We start from the raw sequence: 23,193 nt of genomic DNA, 5'->3' as shown, positions 1-23,193 counted from the left end.
TCTGCAAACTGCATTTTTTTTTTGGCCAACTGGTGCCCTGCTAGGTTCTGCCAAGATGGGACACTTAGTTAACTGGACAGGAGGAAGCGTTGTTCTGTTTATCTGCTGCCAGGTTGGTGCAATGCAGAGGGAGGGCCCCAGAAAAGATATAACTCACACCTTTGCGGAGAGAGGATCCTTGTCAGTTTCTGACAGCATCACCCAAGCAATGATATGTTTATCCAAGTTGTGGCAATTTGTTCCAACTGCAGGTTGATTCAGACTCTAGGTTTTTTCCACACTCCAGACCCATCATGCCTCAGAAGACATACCATTGGTGCCACCTCTTCAGAATTCCAGCTCCATGAGGCCCTTTCTCTGGGGTTTGGATTCTCTGTCTATGGAGCTTGACCTATAAACTCTTGAGAGATCACACTAGCCAGGTAGCCAGGTAGATCCCTGCCTCAAAGACCTTGTCCCAGCATGACAGGGCACCTCCTCCAAGCTTCTAGGTTCTGAACACCTTCTTTCCTTTGCTCAACAGTCCTGAGGTTGGCAACTGTTTCTAGCAGTCATTAATTCAATGTTCTCTCAGTGTTCGCACTTTGTCATTTTAGTTTTCCTATGTCTCTTTAACCATTTGCCTGTATTAAAAGCTCTCTGTTAAAGTAACCATCATAGTTTCTGTTTTCCTGACTGACACAGGCACTTTTTTTGTGTAAGTTTTAGCTCCATAAAATCTTTTATTATTGAATTGATTGTATTATAAATATAAAATTATACATACCAATTTTAATGTCCTTAACTGAGCTTGAATATGAGATTAAATGTAGTTCACACATTAGTGTACGTATGAGGCAAATTATATTTGTTATTATATTGTTATGGCCATTTCAATATTTTCAACAAATGGTTAAATAATCAATATTATAATTTCTATTGGAAGGATAACTATTAAAAAGCAATCAGAACATAATTTTCTTTGCATTGTCATGCATTATCATTGCATTTTTCATGACCCAGAAAAATATGGACATGATTAATAAACACAATAGATTTAATTAGTTATCCAACTTGCATTTATAAAATCTTTACTATATTGAAAATTATATAAACTCATGAATTATGTTTGTATGGTGATTAAAAAACAGAACATTATGCACTGATTAAAATTCAATGCTAATTAGAATTATGCTACAGGTGATATGTGAATCTGGTGGATTTAAAAAAAATCATTTTTCTGAGACTTTATAACACTGAAAAAAAGATAAATGATTTTCAATTGTACTAAATGATCATGGAAACATCATTTATGTTACAACAATTCAATATTTCACAATTGTTGATGTACTTTTCTGATAATTATGCAAACTTTATTATAAAAAAGATAAATGAACTATTAATCTGCTTTTTCTTTGTGCAACCATCTATTTTAGAAAAGACATAAGGTAACCATCTTAACATAACTTCTATATTCATAGCAATGCCAGACAAAATAAATATTCTCTAACCTTAATGTAAAGACTTATTCCTAGTTCATTCACTGGGTCTTCTATAATCTATATCTTTGTTTATATCTACACACACCATCATTCTTGGACAATGTAATAGCAAAATTGCTCTAGGAAGTTGTTTTGATTAATAACATACTATGAAACTCTACTTACATGCAGTCAAATGTTTGTAGTTACATTTTTCACCTCTGGCACAAAATGATCTACTAGGAGTCTCCATTTCTGACTTTGAAGGAGAAGATGTACTAGTCATCCAGGTAGGTAGGATCTGTCTAGCTAAGAGGTGCTAGTTAGCCTGGATCTAGCAGTGGATGGCAGGGATTCTAATGATTCTTAGATTGAATAAAAACTGTAATAAGAAAACATACAAGATTGGAAGCTAAGTTTGGTCTTTGGCAACTCTGGGTCTCAGGTTTTTCCTTTGTAAAATGAAGCTTGAATCATGGACCTGAAGTGCTGGCACAGATGGACTTTTGGAGCCAACAGCAGAGGCTGACCTTGGATCTACTACCCATTAGCTGGGTAGCTTTTAGCAACCTATTTAGTCTCCTTGAGTGTCAGTTTTCTTCATCAATGAAACAGGTATTGTGGGTTCCATTCAGTAATAGTCACACAGGTCCAGTCACACATAGACCCTCTACAATCTAAAATTTCTTCTAGCTCTAAAATTCTATGACCACTAGAGGTTTTAAATAATTTCTTTTCTATAAAGTAGATTCTTTTCTAATCATTGGCTGTTACATTTTTCCTATAAGGTTTGAAGGCCCCTAATGTGTCTATCTTTTTAGAATATGTTTATTAAACAAGGGAAAATCAGAAGTTTGTAATCTATCTTCTTGGAAATGACAAATAATTTAATAATTTTAAAACATATTAGTAGTCCTCATGCATGACTTTATAAATTATTTTTCTTGAAATTTACTGAAAAAAAATCCCTCAAACCTGAGGGAAAGTAATGCAGTTCAACAACAATCCTCTTCGCTGCCCCCCATGTAAACCAATATCATAGGGGAGAATAACGACAGGAGAGACATTGAAATATGTATTTATGATTGAAGCATCATGTATAGAACTATATAATGCATATTCCATATTTCTCTGATAATATTTGGAATAAAGTCAAAGGATCAAGATCATTCTTAGTTTAAAATTTCTTTAAAACAAGGTTTCTCAACAGGGAAGTGATGGACATTCTGGACCAGATAATACTTCGCTAATGGGGGGGCAGTGTGTGCTCCTCTGTATATTATAAGATGTAGAGCAGCATCCCTGGCTTCAGTCCACTAGAGGCCAGTAACACTACCACCTCTGGTTGTGACAAAAAATGTTTCTACAGTATGGCAGTTCCTCAAAAACTAAGCATAGAATTATTATATGACTCAACAATTCCACTTCTGGGTATACACCTAAAATAACTGAAATCAGAGACTCAGGAAGATATTTATATACCAATGTGCATAACAACATTATTCACAATAGCCAAAAGGTAGAAGCAACCCACATGTTCAAATGTGGTATGTACATGCAATGGAATATAATTCAGCCTGAAAAATTAATGAAATTCTGATGCAGGCTACAACATGGTTGGGCCTTGAATACATTATGATAAGTGACATAGGACAGATGCAAAAAAACCAAATATTGTATGATTCCACTGATATGAGGTACATCGAGTAGTCAAATTTATAGAGACAGAAAAGAGAAGAGTGGTTGCCAAGGTCTGAGGGGAGGAAGGAATGGGAGGTATTGTTAAATGAGTACAAAGTTTCAGCTCAGGAAGATGAAAAAGTTCTGGAGATGGATGGTGCTAGTGGTTGTACAACAATGTAAATATACTTAATGTCTCTGAACTGTACACTTAAAAATGTTTAAAGTGGTAAACTTTATGTTATGTATATTTTGCCACAATGAAAAAAAAAGTCTCTAGACATTGCCAAATGTCCCCTGGGGCTTGGGTGGGGGTGACAAAATCACCCATGATTGAAGACCACTGCTTTAAATATAGTTTGTGTTTACATTTTTTTTCTTTTTTAAGCAATCACTTTATTGCACAGAGTGCTAGTGCTATTTCTTTCACATTTCAAACTCCTCTCTTAAAAGGAAAGCATTTTCTCTTTTTCTAACTGATTGGTACTACTTTTCTCTCAAGCCCATTTTTGATGAGATACAATTTCCATTTTAAAATGAGTTTTTAAGTAGTACAAAAGAAAATAATTGTTAATGACTAGCAAATGCATGGCAAATCACTAAACACACTGACCAAATGGCATGTCTGGGATGTAGAGGGTTGAATGGTGGTCCCCCAAATATAAATCAGTGTCTTAATCCCCAGAACCTGTGAATGTGAACTTATTCAGAAAAAAGGGGTCTTTTGCTGCTGTAACTAAGTTAAGAATCTTTAGGTGAGATCATCCTGGATTATCCAGGTCAGCCCTAAATACAATGACAAGTATCCTTATAAAAGACACAGGGAGGAGAGTTTCACAGAGAGAAGGTGATTTGAAGACAGAAGCTAAGATAGGTGTGGATGCCACCCCAATCCAAGGGACACCAAGCATTGCCACAGACCCTGGAAGCTAGGAGAGAGGCATGGGGGGATTTCTGCCTAGCGCTTTTTGAGAAAGTGTGGCCCTGAGGACACCTTGAGTTTGGAGTTCTGACCTCAGAATTGCAACAGAATAAATTGCAAGCCCTCCAGCTTTTGGTAATTTATTATGTCAGCAACAGAAAAAAATAATACAAGGGGCAACCTCAATTTGCAACTAGAAATACCATACCCACTCTTCTCTAAAATAAGATTTAAAAATTTAACCATATTTCAAACATAATGTTGAAAGTGAGAGGTTGTGTTAGGCTGATACTTTTTTTTTTAAGGAATAATGCTATATAGTGTGTCTATTTTTACCTAACACTCAAAGTATCATATAGCATTGTCTGTAACTGTCTAGGCATCTTCATTTGGAGATCTCAGAAATATGTAAAACAAAGGTGTCTGCTCCTGTGGTGTGATATTCCGGCCGTTTAACTGTGATACAGGGAGCTAGTTAACATGCACTTACCGTGGCGGACCCCGGCACCTGTATTGCAGGCACTAATCAAAGTGCTTCTTCACGGGGTGAAAGAATCGCTATTTGTAATGCAATAATTAGGTTGGGCAGAAAGCCCTGTAAAGTGAATCAATCTAGTCTGCTCTGGAGATCTGACTCCATTCTCTGGGCAGATTGTTAACATAATGAGACAGCAGCCTACAAGAGGTCCTGTGGAAAAGACCTGTGTCATCCCTCTCCCTTCTTTAATTTTACAAAGCTTCTTTGGACATAATTGCGATGAAAGCTAATATAAACCGCTGATAAAACATGGGACGCTACACTTACCAAAAGGTTATGAAAAGGGTGAGCTGGAATGCAGTAACAGTCTGAACCCATTATTCACAACTTTCAGAGTTGTCTCACTGCCAGCTCCCCAAAGAACACAAGAATTCCCAGTAAGTAATTACAGTTGAGAGAAAAACAGGGAAGACCATTCAAAGGCCAGCTTGAAAATACTGGGTTGATTAATCTGAAGTTCAACAAAAGGAAACAAATTAAGTGTTCTTTATAAATCAGGATGAGACTTTCAAAAGCAAACTTAATTTTTCTGTGCTGAATTGGCAAAATGTGCTGAGCTACCCCAACAATGAAGCTGTTTTCTTATATACAGCAAAATTCTCATATAGTCGTTTAAAAATACATGTCAATGGAAAGATGTCTCACACCTTGATAAGTTATTTTCTATCCTTTTCACAGGATGCTGTGAAATCCTTTCTATTAAATCTACCACATAACATTTCTTTTCCTTTTCATAGGCATAAGGAATTAAATTACTCCCTTTTATCTCTACTTATATATTTTAAATTTTTCATTGAACTGTTTTTTTAAGTTAGTTTTTGTTTGGAATAAACAAATATACACTAATTAAAAGCAAAAATTAGAGATATTTGCATTCCAAAACTTGCATCAAAATGGCACATTTATTGGAAAACTTCAGATATCTTGCAATGAGGAATGACATCAGACTCAGGCAGCGATACTTTTCTGGATAGAATTGTGCTGCATAATTTCTCTCTGCTCAGATTTTTGCATCCTGGCTATTGTGAACAACAATACTGTATATCTCTCTGTCTCTATCTCTATCTCTGTCTCTATCTCTGTATGTATACTTACATATATGTACATCTGTATATTTGTGTATATATTTCAGGCCACCCAACACTTGAGATTAACTCAACACAAGTTAGAGAACCACAACATTCCTGATTAAGGTGATTGTCTTTTTGTTTGACCTGGTTATTTATTTATGCCCAGAATAAAATTACATTAGTTCAAGGGCAGGTTCAGAAGCTTCATCAAGAACTGAGTTTACTCTTCTTTGTTGTTATTATTATTGTTTGGAATTTATTTATTTATTTATTTATTTTTACTAGTGACAAAATAATTTCTTAGGCTTCAGTAAGCTGAATTTCATTTCTCTGATATTCTGTGTTAAGACATAATAATAATTAAAAATATAGGAAAGAAAATAGCAAAAGTTTTCATTTAATACTGGTTAAATATATGCCCAACATTGTGCATATTTTCTAATTTAATCCCGATAATGTCAATTCCTGTGATATAGATATTATTATTTTCTTTTACAGATGAAGATTCTGAAGTCTAACAAAATGGGTAACTTGCCCAAAGTCAGGTGTCTGGGAAAAGCACAGGTCCCCAGGGCTAATTCTGAAGCATATACCCTTACCTGGGAAGCAGTGCTGCCCAGAGACCATGTTCATTTTTACTCTCATTTACATTTCTTGTGTTTCATAAGCAACATAAGCAACACTGGCTCATATAAAGTTTGATGATATAAAGCTAAATTTTCATGAGTTGCTTGAATAAGTACTTCATTTAAGAGATGAATTCATATTAAAAAAACCAAACACTTTGCAAAAGAGAAAGTGTAAACATTATGAAGCACTAAAGGTACTTAAATTTATATTTTAACACTCAAATTTCTATCACTAAGGGTATTTAAAAAGAAACAAAAGTAAGCCTTTCAGAACACAGAATTTTAGTTTTAGAAAAAAGGTATACTAATGTACTATGAATAAAGGAATTATAAATCAAAACATTCAAACCCATATTAATAAGGTTTCCAATTTTCAAAGGAAAAACTTAGATCTGGATTGTATGTCATGTGAATTTCATTTGCATGTTTCTACCTCCAATATCACCAGTATCTTAACAGAATAACACTTATAGTGATAGAAAAACAAATCAGTCTTGAAAAATAAAATGCCAAGGTACAAGATATATGTAGATGTTTATATAAATGGGTATATACATATATAAATACACATTCATATATAATCTGCACATATATAGATACATTTGCATATATGTATAAATATATGGATGTATGTGAGCAGTTTGCATTTTTTCTCAGGAGAAATTTAGAATGAATCATGAAATTACACATTGAATACAAATTAAAACAGCTGTTATTGCTACTAAAAATTGTTCTAAAGTATATACCAGTATAGCTTGCCAGAATTTTAATATTTCTATTTACGACTATCACCCAATGCATTGGATTACATTGAATTTTTTATTAAATGTCCATTACACTTGACCCAATTACTTCCTTCTAGGAATTGTCCTTCCCTCTTTCTTGCTCATATAAGCAATACCACAAATAACTCTCTGGCTTTGACTCTGCATTAGCATAATGGATTGTATTGCTTTGTTTATATAATTAATTGTGCAGTGTGCCAGGATTCTAATAATTGACCTAATGAACAATAGTTATATGCTAGGATGGATAAAGCCCTCACCTCAAATGATCATATTCAACTCTTTCTTGGCATGGCTCACTTCCAGATTCAGGAAAAAAGTGGAAATAAGAGATCATTTATTTTTTCAACATAGTCTATATAGGTTTGATAGACAGATACATTAATTGAAATTAAGAAAGGTTTTAACATTTGGCTAAATCTTTGTGGCCATACATTGTCATTCATTAATGTTTATTCAGTCCATAAAGAATAAAAAGTGATGAAATTAAACATCACTGATTATTTTTTCCTTTAACAATACTGAAAATGCTTCATTACACTTAGGGTATCATGGTGCACAATTTAAAAATCAGTTTTTCAGAAGATTTGTTTTTTTATACTCAAGCATGCAAGACTCATACAAAAGCAAAACTTTGGAAGATCCTTAACCTTGATTAAACAGCAATCTTGTCCATGAAATGAAATTTGATATGTTAAATTATGAATGAAATAAAATCACTATACATTTAGAAAAAAATTTAACTTCAATATTGTAACATGCCTTCACTATAGTTAAAGCATAAACCCATGTCTTATATGTGACAGGCAGTTTAGTTGCCTGAGGCTAAGCTGACATGAACCATAAGACTAGACATTTCTTAGGGCTGTTTTCTTTCTGTAACATTTCTACCTTACATGTGTTTTATTAAGAGTCTAAATAAAAGCAAATTTAGTTATATTTATTCTTTCCTAAAATCTAAAGATGACAATAAGCCCTCTGGCACTTGAGAAAACTAAAGTAAATGAGAAAGTTACTTGGGAAGAGGAGAGAAGATTTCCAATTCATTTATAACTTACAGGAAATTATTATAATAGAACAAGACAGAACGATGACAGTGGAAATTACATCATAAAAGAAAGAGACTGGTAAGTATAACCTTATCCAGGGAGCATAAACTCACATTTCCATTATAGTAAGTAGGTTGTATGGAAACATATTCTAGAGAAACAATTTTCTAGATGCTGATTTAGAAAATGCAAGTGGCTCTATGCTGTGCAGTAGACCCCTATGACTTATTCATCTTTATTACTGAAACTTTGACCTTCTGAGTAACATAGATTGTGGTGATGATTTCACTGGTGTACACTTATCTCCAAGTTGATTAAGTTGTATACATTAAATATGTGAGGCTTTTTGTAGGTCAATTATACCCCAATAAAGTGGTTTAAAAAAAGAAAAGAGGGCTTCCCTGGTGGCACAGTGGTTGAGAGTACGCCTGTGCGTACGCCGTGCCCCGGTCTGGGAAGATCCCACATGCCGTGGAGCGGCTGGGCCTGTGAGACATGGCGGCGGAGCCTGTGCGTCCGGAGCCTGTGCTCCGCAACGGGAGAGGCCACAACAGTGAGAGGCCCGTGTACCGCAAAAAAAAAAAAAAAAAAAAAAAAAGAAAAGAAAATGCAAGTGATATAAAGCTCTAATATGTTCACTTTTTTTCTACTTAGAATCTCTTAAAATATAATTTTCTTCATTTGGGTTAATATTATGTTGGAATTGAGATATTAGTACCCTGAAATATATTTCCAATGCTAAAAACACTTTATTATTTTTTATAGTGTATAGAAATTTGTACTCATGAACGCTTAAATATAAAAATTTAGTTAAATTTGCAAATTTAACTAAATAAATTTTAATATCCCATTAAACCTGGGGCTCTAAAATATACACCTTTTCTCTAACGAAAGGAACAGTTTTCCTAGAAATGGTAATAAAGGGTTAAACTTATAGTGATGTTTTATACAATAAAGCTTTTACGGATAAGATAACTCTTTCTTCTATTCATGAAAATATATAAGGTTTCTTGGGATACTTTTGTATCATAGGAATATTATATATAACACATGTGCATACCAGGACACCATTTTCTAAACTGAAGAACATGGCAAAATATGTAGCATATAAACAGCTGCTATTATTGTAATGTTTGTCGGAGACATGTGAAAGATTGTTCTCGATGCTGGCATTAATCAAATGTGGATGCTAACACATTTCTCCAAGCTTAACTATATGTTGATTCAATGTTTGTTGCTATGTAGACTTCTTCCTAAATTATACAGTTAGCTAGAAGAAAACAGCAAATTGCCCAGTCCCCCATTTCACCTAAATAAATTTCACCTCATCTATTTTAGAGGGAGAAGCTTGAAAGTGCCTGCAAATTGGTATAAGGTATGGCATTTTTCATAAATACATTTATATTACATATATTTTAAAACCTTGCAAACAAACAAACCTCTTTTTGTATGTGAAATACATTATACAAAGAAATAAAAACTAAGGTGCAGTTTTCACTCCTCTCTCCCCACATTCGGAAAGTAAATGTAGAATTACAAGAGAAATATATATGCTAATGATGGAGCAAATAATGTATCATAAGACAGAATAAGTTAAAACTTAACTGATAGTTTAATTCAATAACCATATAAATAATCATAAACATAAGAAGACTATAAGAAACTTGATTATAAGTAACAAATATATTTGATAGTTCACTGTTGAAAAGAAAAGTCCTTCATCTCATGGCTGCTTTTCCTTGACACCATAGCCATTTGATTTTAGACGATTTCCTTTGAAGTTATTCATCAGCTATTGATCACAGCCCAAGTGGCTGTAATGAAATACTTTGATTGGTGAAAAATAAAACTGTATTTGGGGCCAAAAGGCAACTAAAATTATGCAAATTAAGAGTTATTCATTAAAGCTGAGCCAAAACATGAAGAGTAGAGTATGTATTTGAACAGGACAAATACTCTTTAGAAGAAACAATTTAACTTAGATATGCTTAGAAATCTGGGAGTTAAAGGAAGACTGTGAAACTCAGGGGCATCATCATTGTCAGCTTCAAGAACACCCCCAGGTATAACTGGTTATGTTGGGTGATAGAGATACAAAGATATTAGACTAGATTCAGTGACCCTTTCTTCAAAGTTCTTGTGACTCAGTATAAACTTCCTTCAAATTCATGCTCCCCCACTTACTAGGTGTAAACATTTGGACAAGTTCCTTAACATTTTTGAAACTCTATTTCTTCAACAATACAGAGTAAAGAAACACTTGCGTCCCAGCGTTTTTATTAGGATTGAATCAAATGAGGTATGTGAATGATTAGTGAAATAGCTTATAAATATTACCTACTTGACAAACATTAAAATGCTAGTAGATTCTATAGTGGTGGTGGCAGTAATATTTTATTGGTTATAATATAAAGAGTCAGTTATCAAATAGCTCATGGGTGCTGTCAAGTCAAAAAATTGGATTATTGGGGGGCATCTGTCTCAGTCAAGGGGTCTTTTATATTTTAATGCTATGTGGGCATCAGTTCCCGGTTGTCAGTCCTCAGCATCCTAAGCCTTTAGGGAGACAGATTATAGGATTGGGGTCAAAACTTTAAGCCAAAGGTAAGGACAGTTTAGAATAAGTAATCTTTCAAACTAATGTGTGCTGAGCTTCCTTTAAATTCCCCCCTCCCAAAGTATCTTAATTTTAGTCACTCTCCTCCTCAAATATGGAATATTCCATTGATGTGGAAGAGGTGAACTTAGCATGATAGTACTTGGTCCTCAACTCAAACATGTAGCAATAACATGGCCTAGGAAGCTCAGCAGTTGCCATTTAAGACAGAGTCAGGTTGATAATTTCCACTTTTTTGCCATTTTGAACACTGCAGAACATATTTGACTGGGTTTCTTGATTTAAATATTTGTGCTGTTGACTTATTTTATGGTGTTGAATGAGGAGATACCTTGATGATGAGGTACTTAGAAAAAACAAGTGACAGATCCAAAAAGCAGTATATAAAGTAGCTATTAAGCTACGGTAACCCTCAAGTGCTGGCAGTTTAAAATGAACTTGGCTTAGGCAGTTCACACTTACAGAGAAATGCTCACCACTTTTTTTTTTTTTTTTTTTCTTTTTTGCGGTTCGCGGGCCTCTCCCTGTTGTGGCCTCTCCCGTTGCGGAGCACAGGCTCCGGACGCGCAGGCTCAGGAGCCATGGCTCAGGGGCCCAGCCGCTCCGCGGCATGTGGGATCTTCCTGGACCGGGGCACGAACCCGTGTCCCCTGCATCGGCAGGCGGACTCTCAACCACTGTGCCACCAGGGAAGCCCTCACTTTTATTCGTTAACGCCGATCAACATAGGGAGACATGAGATTACATAGGCTCTCTTACTAAACTCAGTACTAATTAATTAACTCATCAATGTAAACAACCCATAGAAATTATCAAGATTTTAAGGATGACAAATTAGTAGCAATGGAAAAGAAAAGTTTCTCCTTTTGCTCAGGTCACTCGCTTACCTTTTGTGTACAAGAGGATGTTTGGCAGGATTTTATCTAAACATCATCAGTTAACATTTATTGAATGCTTCATGAATATATCACTCTACTGAATTGCCAAGGAAAGTAAGAACAATTTACTAGTTAAAGTATCCATGATTTAATATGCTCTCCTTGACATGCCATAATAAGCAATTTTTTGTTTTTCCTAGAAAATTATTCTGCTTCTTTACAACCAATTTCTTGACACCAATCTTCCCACCAATTACAATAGAATTTTCTTATTCTGTGTTTTCTTGTTTATTTCCAAAGAAATATTTAAATTAAACACAGGGAAACACTTTATTTTAATTCTTCTTTTAAACTTAGAAGTGTACTTGGTGATTTAGTTCCAAGATATTTTTTCTTTTTGTTTGGTCTAGTTTGAAACAGCTAGGTGACAACCGCAGCTCCAATAGATGTTTGTTTAAGTACTTTTCCCACAGGCACGGTATCGTGTTCAGGAGACTTAATAGAAAGCAGTGAAAAACTATAGACTGATATGTAGCTGTCTCTTAATGACAATAAAGCAAGTCAATATTCCAGTTTTGGAATGTAAGAAAGAACTGTGAATGTACATTATCAGAGTTATTTGCCTCATCAGAAACACACAGAGATATTGAACATACATGGCTTCCTCAGTGTAAGTATGTGACCCAAATAACGGACACTGCTTTTGGTGATAGAAGAATCAAATTTGCAATTAAACCACAGACGCAGTAGCTCAAAAGTAGATTGTTGGTAAAACAATCCCTGGCTTCAAAAACAACACCCAACAGCAAAATTCATGACCTTCACCTGCTGTTTTCATAGAGATAACTCATTCTGCCCCCAACCAAAATTTTCAGATGTTTGGTTTTCAGGAGATGATTATACCACCCAGAAGTGTCATAGTAGTTATGGTGTCCTCTGATATACCTTTGGGAAGCATACCATTTCTAAGTAAACCCTTGATTTGGGGACAAGATCAGAATTGAGATTGAAAGCTTTAGCCATAAGACAGTCTCCAGGCTTTTTCATTTGCAGGATATAGTGAGATGTACTGGTAGAAAATATGACTTGACAACTGATTTACTACACAACTTCCTGGAAGGAGGATTTTCCAATTCATTAGAAAAATAACATAATATTTTCTCTGCTCTTATTACTATTTACAAATTTAGGGAATCATGGCACTGTGAAGGACTGTAAGAGACTATACATTGCAACTGATTATTTTACTCTAAAAATAAATTATATTCATAAATATATTTTATACTGTTATTTTAAAATATGTTCACTAGTTGCAATAATAAACACAATTTTATTGAAGAAAAGTATTATTTAGAATTCAGAAGCATTTATTTGCTTCTGTGTCCAGTTTCCATTTATCCAGGACAGGTTACACAGTATGCTCTGTAGATCATTTGCAATTATTTTGTCATATTTTCTAAAGCCAAATTTTATTTCAAGTCCTCTTCTCTAAGTAGGCATATGAGTTAACAGACATTAAACAGAGACTGATTAGCGAGCTACCAGTAACTGTTGCTTTACTTACGAAACAAAGCAAACAAACAAACATCAATTCACTCTCTGGTGCCTGAAAATTTCACTATCAAATACATTGTTTTGAGTCAAGACACTGGCCTTTGAACATTGATGTTAAAAGGAATATGTCTGCAACATGGGAATATATGTTTAAAATCACTGCCAATGACTAATTCAATTTCTCTCCTAGCAAAGAGCTCCAGGGCTGTGATCAAGAAAGTGCATGCTTTGATGGGATGATAGAAGACGTAGAACAGGAAATATATTCTTGGCAGAATCAGGGCGGATATAAATTTGCGATCTCTCTTCGTCTAAGAAGACGTATGCAGTTTAGGAGGATGACGTAGACAAGTAGACGAGATGTTAACAAAAAGTATCAGTGTATTCATTGTATTGTCTCAGGCTAATTCTAACCAAGGATTTGGATTGAGACATTCAATTATTCAATATATAAATGCATTCATGCATACATAGATAAATAAGTAAAATCATTTAAATACTACCAGAAAAGAAAATATCTTATTTAAAATAAATAAAATTTATCAAACTGATTTAAAAATATCAGTGGATTTTTCTGTGTTTTTAAAAACTGGGGATTAAAAATTACCCAATAGTCAGTCCTTAAGATGGTTTAATGAAAGCAATTGCTACTTGACTTGGCATTATACACTTTTACTTCACAGTCTGGGATGAGACTTGTAGAATGAAATTTGTCCCATTTAATATATAACTGTAACTAGAATACTTTTTCTTACTAAAAATTAATATTTAGCTTTTTTGAACATTTTACTAGAATGTTTCACATCTTCTATTATTTATTGCTATGGTGCAACAATTGATTTGATTTGATTTTTAGCTCCAGAAGACAACAGAATGCATTGCGTTATCTTGATATCATAAACAAAAATACCAAGGCTTACAACTTTTTAAAGAGAAAAGTACACAAGATGACAAGACAGCAATGTCTTTTGCTATGTACGAGATTTGCTTTTACTATAAAAGATATATGTTTTCCAACTGGGCAGACTTTATACCCTTCCTGAAATACAAAGCATGTTGTTTTCTGTATTTCAGTAACTCTGCTTTAAGAAATGAGTATCTATAAAAATGTTAATGCAAGCATGATGTATTAGTTTTCTATTGATGCTGTAATAAATTATTACAAATTCAGTGGCTTAAAACAATCTAGGTTTACTATCTTACATTTCTATAGGTCAGAAATCTGATACAATTCTCACTGGCTAATATAAAGGCGATGGGAGGGCTACATTCCTCTTGAGGCTCAGTTGAGAATAAATTTCCTTCCTTTTCCATTTTCTAAGGGCTGCCTGCATTTCTTGTCCATGGCTCTCTCTCTCCATTTTCAAAGTCAGCAATGTTGCACATCTCTGACCATTCTTCCATAGTCACATCCCTCTAACTGTCATATTCTGTCTCTCTCTTCTACTTTTAAAGACATTGTGATTATATTGGGCCCACCCTGTTAATCCAAGATAATCTCTCTGTCTCAAACTTATTCACATCTGTCTCCCTAATTTATTCACATCTCAATGTCTATTTTATCATGTAAGGTCACATATTTACAGGTTCTAAGGATTAGGAAATGGAGTTGTTGGGAAAGAGGGCCTTATTTGTCTAGCGTAAAAAAATATACAATATTATTTTAATTCTCATTAAACTGGAAACTACCCATCAACAGAGAATTGATTAAGAAAATTTTGCAACATTACACATCTGTTACAAAGAACCGCATATATAATGGCATAGAAATATGATAACAATATATATTAAATAAAAAAGCAGGATGTTCTCAAGCGTGTTTGTTAAGACAATTGGTTCTGTGGATTCTGATCCATCATGTTCAGATCCAAGTCAGTATATTGACTTTTTTTTTTTTTTTTTTTTTTTTTTATGGTACGCGGGCGTCTCAATGTTGTGGCCTCTCCCGTTGCGGAGCACAGGCTCCGGACGCGCAGGCTCAGCGGCCATGGCTCACAGGCGCAGCCGCTCCGCGGCATGTGGGATCCTCCCAGACTGGCGCGCGAACCCGCGTCCCCTGCGTCAACAGGCGGACTTTCAACCACTGCGCCACCAGGGAAGCCCAGTATACTGACTTTTTATAGAAAGTTGTCTATATGTACTGAGGAAGAAGAAAATCCCCAAACAAGTTAATCTGAAATATAACAACCAATGTATTGTAGTTTATTTTTATTAAAGATCCCATGGAGCTTGTGTTGTTTAGTGCTTGCTAAAACTCGTCTGAATTTAGAGTTTTGTTTTTCCATAAACTCACTTATATACAAATATGATTTTCATTCATTTAAACACAGAATAAATATTATGGTATGGGCCCAGGGAAATGAAAAACTACTACATTTGAATGCAGAAGAATTTTATTCTATTACAATTTATTCTATTACAATTTTAAAATAAGATTTCCTTTTGAGAGGCAAATGGACACTGCCAAGCTTTGAAGACAAATCATTTGGGTAACATTTTCAATTGTTCTGTGCTGGCAATCATACCTCCAGATGACTAACCATATTTTTTTTTCCTATCTCTATTAATTCTGAAGGTAGAAGTGTGGAGCTACTGATGTTGCATATACTTCATATATTCTCTAGTACATTATATCAAAATTGCACCCTTTGGATTGGCATGTTGTACATAAACTAGAAAGGCATATTAAATATATATGTATAGAGCAAATGGTCAAATTCAGCCCTCAATGACAAATTCTAAATAATTAAATTCAGTTTATTTGAGAAATTACTTGCAAAAGTAAGTGGACAATTAAAATATCATTTTAGATTATCCAACAACTTGAGCTCAGGTTTTGTTCGTCAATAAATATTTTAATTGCTTTCTGTTTATTGTTGTTTTCAGTGAATGTGTTAGCAGTCCAACATCAGTATATTTTGAAATTGTCAAGCACTAATTGTCAAGCACTGTTTACTGTCTAGTTTCAGTGGTCTCTTTGTCTAGCCATGACCTAAAGTGATACTCTCTTGGTTACTATATATACATATATATATATATATATATATATATATATATTTTATGGTACGCGGGCCTCTCACTGCCGTGGCCTCTCCCGCTGCGGAGCACAGGCTCCGGATGCGCAGGCTCAGCGGCTATGGCTCACGGGCCCAGCCGCTCCGCAGCATGTGGGATCTTCCCGGACCGGGGCACGAACCCGTGTCCCCTGCATCGGCAGACGGACTCTCAACCACTGCGCCACCAGGGAAGCCCACGTTAATTTTTTTAGGCAGTATAAGGCAGGTTTTTGCGTTTTTTTTGTTGTTGTTTTTGGTTTTGTTTTAAGAGTGAATTGCTACTCCCAAAAAACTTGCAATAGAATGAGTTTTTATGGTTCAGAAAGGGAGGTACAGACCTGAATATGGTGACCTTACCAAGATGTTCTCCATAAACATCTCCCAAAAACTCTAGACAAAAGTACTTGCCTATTCTTTAAATTATATAGCTTTTAATAAATGTTTTGTGTTGTGTGCAATAACTATGCCTCACATTATTACCATATTGTTTTGAATAAAAATGGTTGTTTTCTTAGAAAAAAAGTAAATAAAAGCTAAATAGAAACGGATTCGATTTTATCCAAGTTTCTTTGGAAATTTTTCTGAGCATTCTAATGCTATAAGCATCTCTGCCTCATTTTTTTTTTCCTTTAAAACAAAAGAACTGGATTTAAATAAATCAAATCTACAGAAAGATACATTGAAAAATTGAAATTTATTTATTTTTATGTTTTTAACATCTTTATTGGAGTATAATTGCTTTACAATGGTTAGTTTATGCTTTATAACAAAGTGAATCAACTATACATATACATATATCCCAATATTTATTTTTGATGTAGGAAAAATTATTTTGAGAGTATCATTCAAGTCAAAACCAATTGAATGGTTTAAACATGAAGTATATTCACATATGCATGTTTCTATGTGTGTGTAAATGCATGTTTGTGTTGATAAAAAACAACACACTTGATTCATATTATTTTGAGCTCACTCATAATAATTTTCAAAATAATAGATTCCAGCTTCTAAAAGGAAAACATAAACCATTCACGAATACTGAATATCAATTTAGCTGTTTAATAAAATCCTATTATACAATTTCAGAAGTGATATTTTTAATACAGTAATTTTTTTTTCAAAGAGCAGAGACTTTCTGTATTTGGTCATTTTACCTATTACCTATCATCTAATATAGGGAGGCAAGTGCCATTCCTGAGTGAAAAAGACATGCTACATGCCACTTTTCTAAGTTACTTTAATAATATATTAATTCAAAATATATTTACAACATATTTCCATTGAGAAATTATTCCTACTGTAAATATGAAGTTGTTCTGCTAACCTATGTAAACTAGAAGAAAACTCACTCAGCTAACAATAAAACGGTATTAAGTATTATGGAAAAATATGAGTTCCCTTCTGGATTTTTGAAGGCTGCATCATAGCTTCCTCTGTCTAAGCAGATAAGACAGAAATTATGCACTGCATGAAAATTTAATGAAATAGACATAAATTAAATAATAAATTAAAATTATATATCTTAGCCTCTTCATGGAATAATGTTTTTAGTGGGTGAGGGAAAAGTCAGGCAAGATGTTAATTAATAAATGTATTACTATGAAGAATTTCAAATATGAATCCTTATTTATGCACAGTTAGGTAAGATACACCTTAGACTACCATTTTGTGTCAAAAGAAATGGTTTATAATCAGGAGCAGTAGAAATATATTTTGTAAACATTGGATTTAATTTCAATGGGTTATTAACCAATTCCGTATTACTGAAAGAAAAATACTCAGATAATTTGTTTTTAAGCTGCCATAGACAGTATATGTTTCTTTAGCATGAATAACCTAGACACACTTGGATCATTCTAACTTCAGAAGGGAACTGATGAAGATCAAGAAGAGATGAATGGTAGCATTTGTTCTTCCAATAGGACACCTCTTACATCATATGGTTATGTGTTTTAAATATATGTTACTAACACGGGAAGAAATCATGGGTTTTCACATAATAAAAGTCTTCCATGCATCCAAAATAGAAATATAGCATTTCTTCTGTTCCTAAGGGAGGTCAGGTAAAGGGTATTCAACTGCTTCTAAATGCAGAGAGTTGTGCTGGTAAGGCTAAAAAAAGCATTATGCTGAGTTTCATAAAGTAAGAAACATTTTAGTCAATGGACTCAGACTTTACTGTCTGATAAGGTTACAAGTAGGATCAACAGATCAAGAAGATCACAAACGTTAACTGCCAGTTGCAAACTGTTTTCAAAGAAGCTTGCTTTATGCACTCTCCATATTTCAAAAATAAATAATAAAAAAGTCAGATGCAAACTAGCAGCCACAAATAAGACTCTACCAGCCATTCCTCTTGGGATTTCTTAACATTGTCCTTTTCATTCCTACTTCCTCAATGCTTCTCTCTCTCTCCCAATATGCTAGATTATTACCTTTCTATTGTAAAGCACTAGCAGTATCAGGAAAGGGTAACAGCAAGAATAAAGGAGAATTAACAGAAAGATTTTTGTTTTGTTTCATGAGAAAGAATGTGAAATATAGAGAAAGAAAGAGAAACCGAACTCTCACTCTTTCTTTCGAGGTGTATGAATTCAAGTTCTTTACCTAAAACTTCTGAGCCTCAGTTTCCTCATCATTTGACAGAGCTGTTGTGGAGGGTAAAAGACAGCTTATACTAACTATCACAGCATCCATTTTAATGATGGTATTCATGGCTCCATTCTCTAATCAATGGGTTCTGCCTCAGTATAAAATCAATGGGTTCTGCCTCAGTATAAAAGATACAATGCTCACCATTTTGGTAAATCTTGGTGTTTTGTTGTGTGGTTGTACTACATTTCATTTCTTTGAGAACACAAAGGATCACCATTATCATTTATTTATTGAGCATCAATTATGTGCCTTATTCTAGCCATAGAAAAACAGTAGTTAAAAAAAAGACACAAATTTTGCTCTCATGAATCTTATTTTCTACTGGGGAAGAGAGACAATAGACAATGTTAGGAAAAAATGAAGTCAAGAAATATAAATATTAAGTATTTGGTGCAGAGTTTAAAATTTTAGATTGGATGTCAAGGGACAGTCTCACTAAGGTAACATTTAATGAAGACTCAAATGAATGGATGACTAAATGAATGAATGAGTTTCATGACCCAGCCTGGGAACCTAATTAACCACTCATCACATTCGCTCTACAGGAAATATTTAGTTTTGGTTCTAAACAATCAACTTAAAAATGAAGGCAAACTGAAATATATCAGTCAAACTACCTTCTAATTAAACTTTAAATTTTGCTAACATCATTTGTGGGCTCTTCCAAGTTCCATTTGGTCTTAAAATAGTTAAGCACAGAGTAGCCAAACAAGAGCAATTTGTAACTGCCAAATACTATTCAATGTATCTCCCTATGGAAGGCATAGCAAGTGTGTCATGATGCTTGAACATGTTTAAAATTTTTGATGGTAAGATATACCATGCCTTTTCTATTAATTATTTATCTTTTATAACTACTGCAAATATGAAGAAATATATGAAGATTAAAAATGAAATATTCCAAGAGGAATAAATCTGATGTTTTCTACAAAAAAATAAGGGTTGACAATGATCTGTTGTCTTCTATCCTCCTATTGGTTGTGCAATCAAAGATAAGAGGACAAGATTCCATCTTCTATAGTTTTAACTCATTAAGTGTTTTGGATTATTTCAGAAACAATATACTGGCAACATGAAATCAATTAATCCTGACACTTGATTGGAATAACTTATTCAAGTTTTATAGAATTGATTCTTTATAACTTGGAAATAGGTAATATTATTTTTGTGTGATTACCAGGAGAAGGTTCCTATCAAATCAAGTTTTATTCTTTATTATGTTTACTATTCTTTAATATAGCTCTTTCTTTCCTTTCATTTTTTTATGCTTCCTTTTCTGTCACCATTGTTCAATAGTTTTGTAAGAAATTGAAGATCATTGTCCAGATTAGCTCAAAAAAAGTAATGATGAGGAGCCAACATCATAAACCACATGTAAATTCCAATATTGGAATATTTGGATTATTCTTTCAGATTATTTCTGAAATAGCTCTAATGGCTTTCAATAGCTTTTAAATATTTCTGATATATGTGTATATATATATATATACACATATATATTTTTATAATATAGTTAAATTATAACTATGAGTGTGTATAGTCATCCCTTGGTATCCATGGGGGATTGGTTCCAGGAGGCCCTGCTAATACTGAAATTTGTGGATGCACAAGTGCCATACATAAAATGGCTTAATACAATGAAGAGAGTTGGCCCTCCATATCCTTGGGGTAAGGGCTGACTACAGATCCCTCCAACTCCATTTTCTAAGACCATAGGCCTGCACATCCTCAGTACTAATGGTGGCATGGGGAAGGGTATGCACCTCTCCTTTTTACCCAGTTCACACCAATTCAGTGGAAGGATCAATAATAATAATATACTTATATCTTAAAGGCTCAATTGGACATAAGGACAGAAAAATTAGTATCTTTGGAACAGAGAGCAACGAATGCATGATTAGCTTGCTCCTGTCAGAGCAAGCCCACTTCTAACCTCAGCCCCAAATCATCAGTCCCCTGGCATCTTCCTGTTTCTCAAGACTGATGGAGGACACTTGAGCTCCAGCTCTTCTAACACGCATATGGCCAAAATTCTAAATTACTTCCTATTAAACAGCATCTTCTATTTATATTCTCTGCTATCTTAAATATATTTTTCTTTCAAACTGAAATGTTATACTTCTTCACCAAAGAGATCAATATTTTTCTTCTCAAAGTTATGGGTTTTGTTGGTGTTTCACTAATATTAATTATGGGTTTACTTGGGTTTCAGAGATATATGACTTAAAAATGAGGTTCTTAATAAGAAGAACATGTAGTAATGAGACATTTGTTTACCTAAAAATAAGAGGATGCATAATTTAGTAGTCAACATGTTGTATTTATAGGATGCTTGAGCCATATGTAGTTTATAATTGGGTTTCAACTCAATAAATTAACTCAATAATTTACATAGCACTGTAAGATATTATAGTACAGATGATATACATATCTAATTCATCATTGAGCACGTCTTTGTATATAATGTGCTGTTTCCACAACATTCTACTTCCCCATAATAAAAAGTCTAGTCTTTATCCAATTCCTCTGAATATAAAGATGTCAGTAACTAATGCACAGACAAATAAGTGCAACAATAAACAGATACTAAGAACCAATAGATCAATATAAGTGTGCATTAGTGTCTGCATTTCAGAGGTGGTTTAACTTAAAGAAAGCCTCCATTTCATATGGATGCTTAGCCTTCTTTTTTTCTTTCAATATCTTTTGCTTTCATAATGTACTAGTATGAAGGAGCACTTGGAACATTGAAAACATTTCATAAAGGAAAATATAGTTGATTATGTCTGTCTGCAATAGTTATAGAAACTGTTCCAAGAATTAGAGCCACTGTGTATTGTGTAAAATAAGATTAATAAATAACATTCTTGATCCTATCAGAGGAAATCAAAAGAGTGGCAGCAAAGCATTGAGAATAGGTTTATATCTCTGATTTCTAATTGCTGTTTTTCACATTTCAAAAGATGAGCTCTTAATTTATTTTAAGAAAGCATTTTTTTTTCTGGAACATTAGTAAAATCTCTGCTAATATAAAGAGTGCTACAGAAAAATAGTTATGTTTGCTTAGTGAATATAGAAATCTGGGTTACTTAGTCAACATATGGGCTGTCTACCGAATACCTCCACAGAGATAATAATGCTTGAGCTTGGATAAATTAATGTATATAATCAGTAGGCCTGTTTATTGATTTACCATTAGAAGTGCAGAAGAGACGCAGAGGAGTTGATTCATTTAAACTTTTCATCTTCTTCCTGTAAGCAGAAGATGGGGATACAGGAGTGGACAGAGAAGGGAAGTAGAAAGGTTTGGGTGGGGATTACTCTAATCTTGGCTGTATAAGTAAGGAATTTGATCCTGATAAGATTCCAAAATGGCCAGATGGATCCATCTCACAATACAGGCAGTTTTGATGACAAAACTCAAATTCTCAAAGCTATTTTCTATGATTCTTCTCCACATTTCTTGGCTGGACAATGTCAATATTTATCTCAAGGATTCTCCTGGTTATACAGCCTCCTGGCTGACCCACTTTTTTATACTGACACTTTCTTCTTTCATGTATGTCCACCCATTCAATCCCCTCTCCCCAGTGGTAAGATAGCCCTGAAGCTAGAGAAGCTTAAGCTCCTTACTGAACTAGTCTCTTCCAAGGCCTGAAAGAAACCAGAAAAAGTATCCATGTAATAATATATTTTTATAAGATTTGCAAAAGTAAGATATTTGTTTCTGAAAGAAGGTCTTCCAATATAAACTTCAGGCCCCACAAAACTTGACTCTTCTCCTAGTTCTGGTTAATTATGGTTAAATATGGTTGTCCTAGTCTGTCACATCACGGTGATTTTTTTATATGTATATTCTGACCTTAAAGTTTAAATTTAATAAAATGATTTTACCTTCTTTATTTTAAACTTCTTAGGGGAATCTTCAAGGTGTTTCCCATTTACTCATACCATATGGCAACTTTAAAAATAACATCAAGCTAAAATTTAAGTAGTGCAGGATATGTCTGGCACATGAATACAATTTGCTTAAGAGTTTTATCAATCTCAAATTATTTATTTTCTGCTGTTTAAATAGCCCTAATATTTGCAGGCCAATTTAACATGTCCTGCCTGCAAAGTTTTATACTTAGCTTGCAGTTGGTCTTTGTGTCATTCTTCTATCTCAGCATCTTAAATATTCTTTATTGTGATATTTTCTAAGAAGATACACATGCCAGTGTTAATGTCTATTCTTCTTAGATCTGATTCTCAGAATAAAACTTCCTAAATGTCTCATATGTACATACTGACTGAGCTA

The 23,193-nt window shown here is 33.9% G+C and overlaps 1 protein-coding gene across 4 annotated transcripts in view; it reads right to left on the bottom strand.

Moving 5' to 3' along the window:
- Positions 1-23,193, bottom strand: part of PCDH9 (protocadherin 9) — a 982,686-nt gene that overhangs the window by 407,075 nt on the left and 552,418 nt on the right. The gene's annotated exons all lie outside the window — the stretch shown is intronic.

Source organism: Lagenorhynchus albirostris, chromosome 18 (assembly GCF_949774975.1).
Source record: "Lagenorhynchus albirostris chromosome 18, mLagAlb1.1, whole genome shotgun sequence".
Lineage (NCBI taxonomy): Eukaryota > Metazoa > Chordata > Mammalia > Artiodactyla > Delphinidae > Lagenorhynchus > Lagenorhynchus albirostris.
The sequence above is the reverse complement of the archived record's forward strand: the minus strand, read 5'-3'. Positions and strand labels throughout refer to the sequence as shown.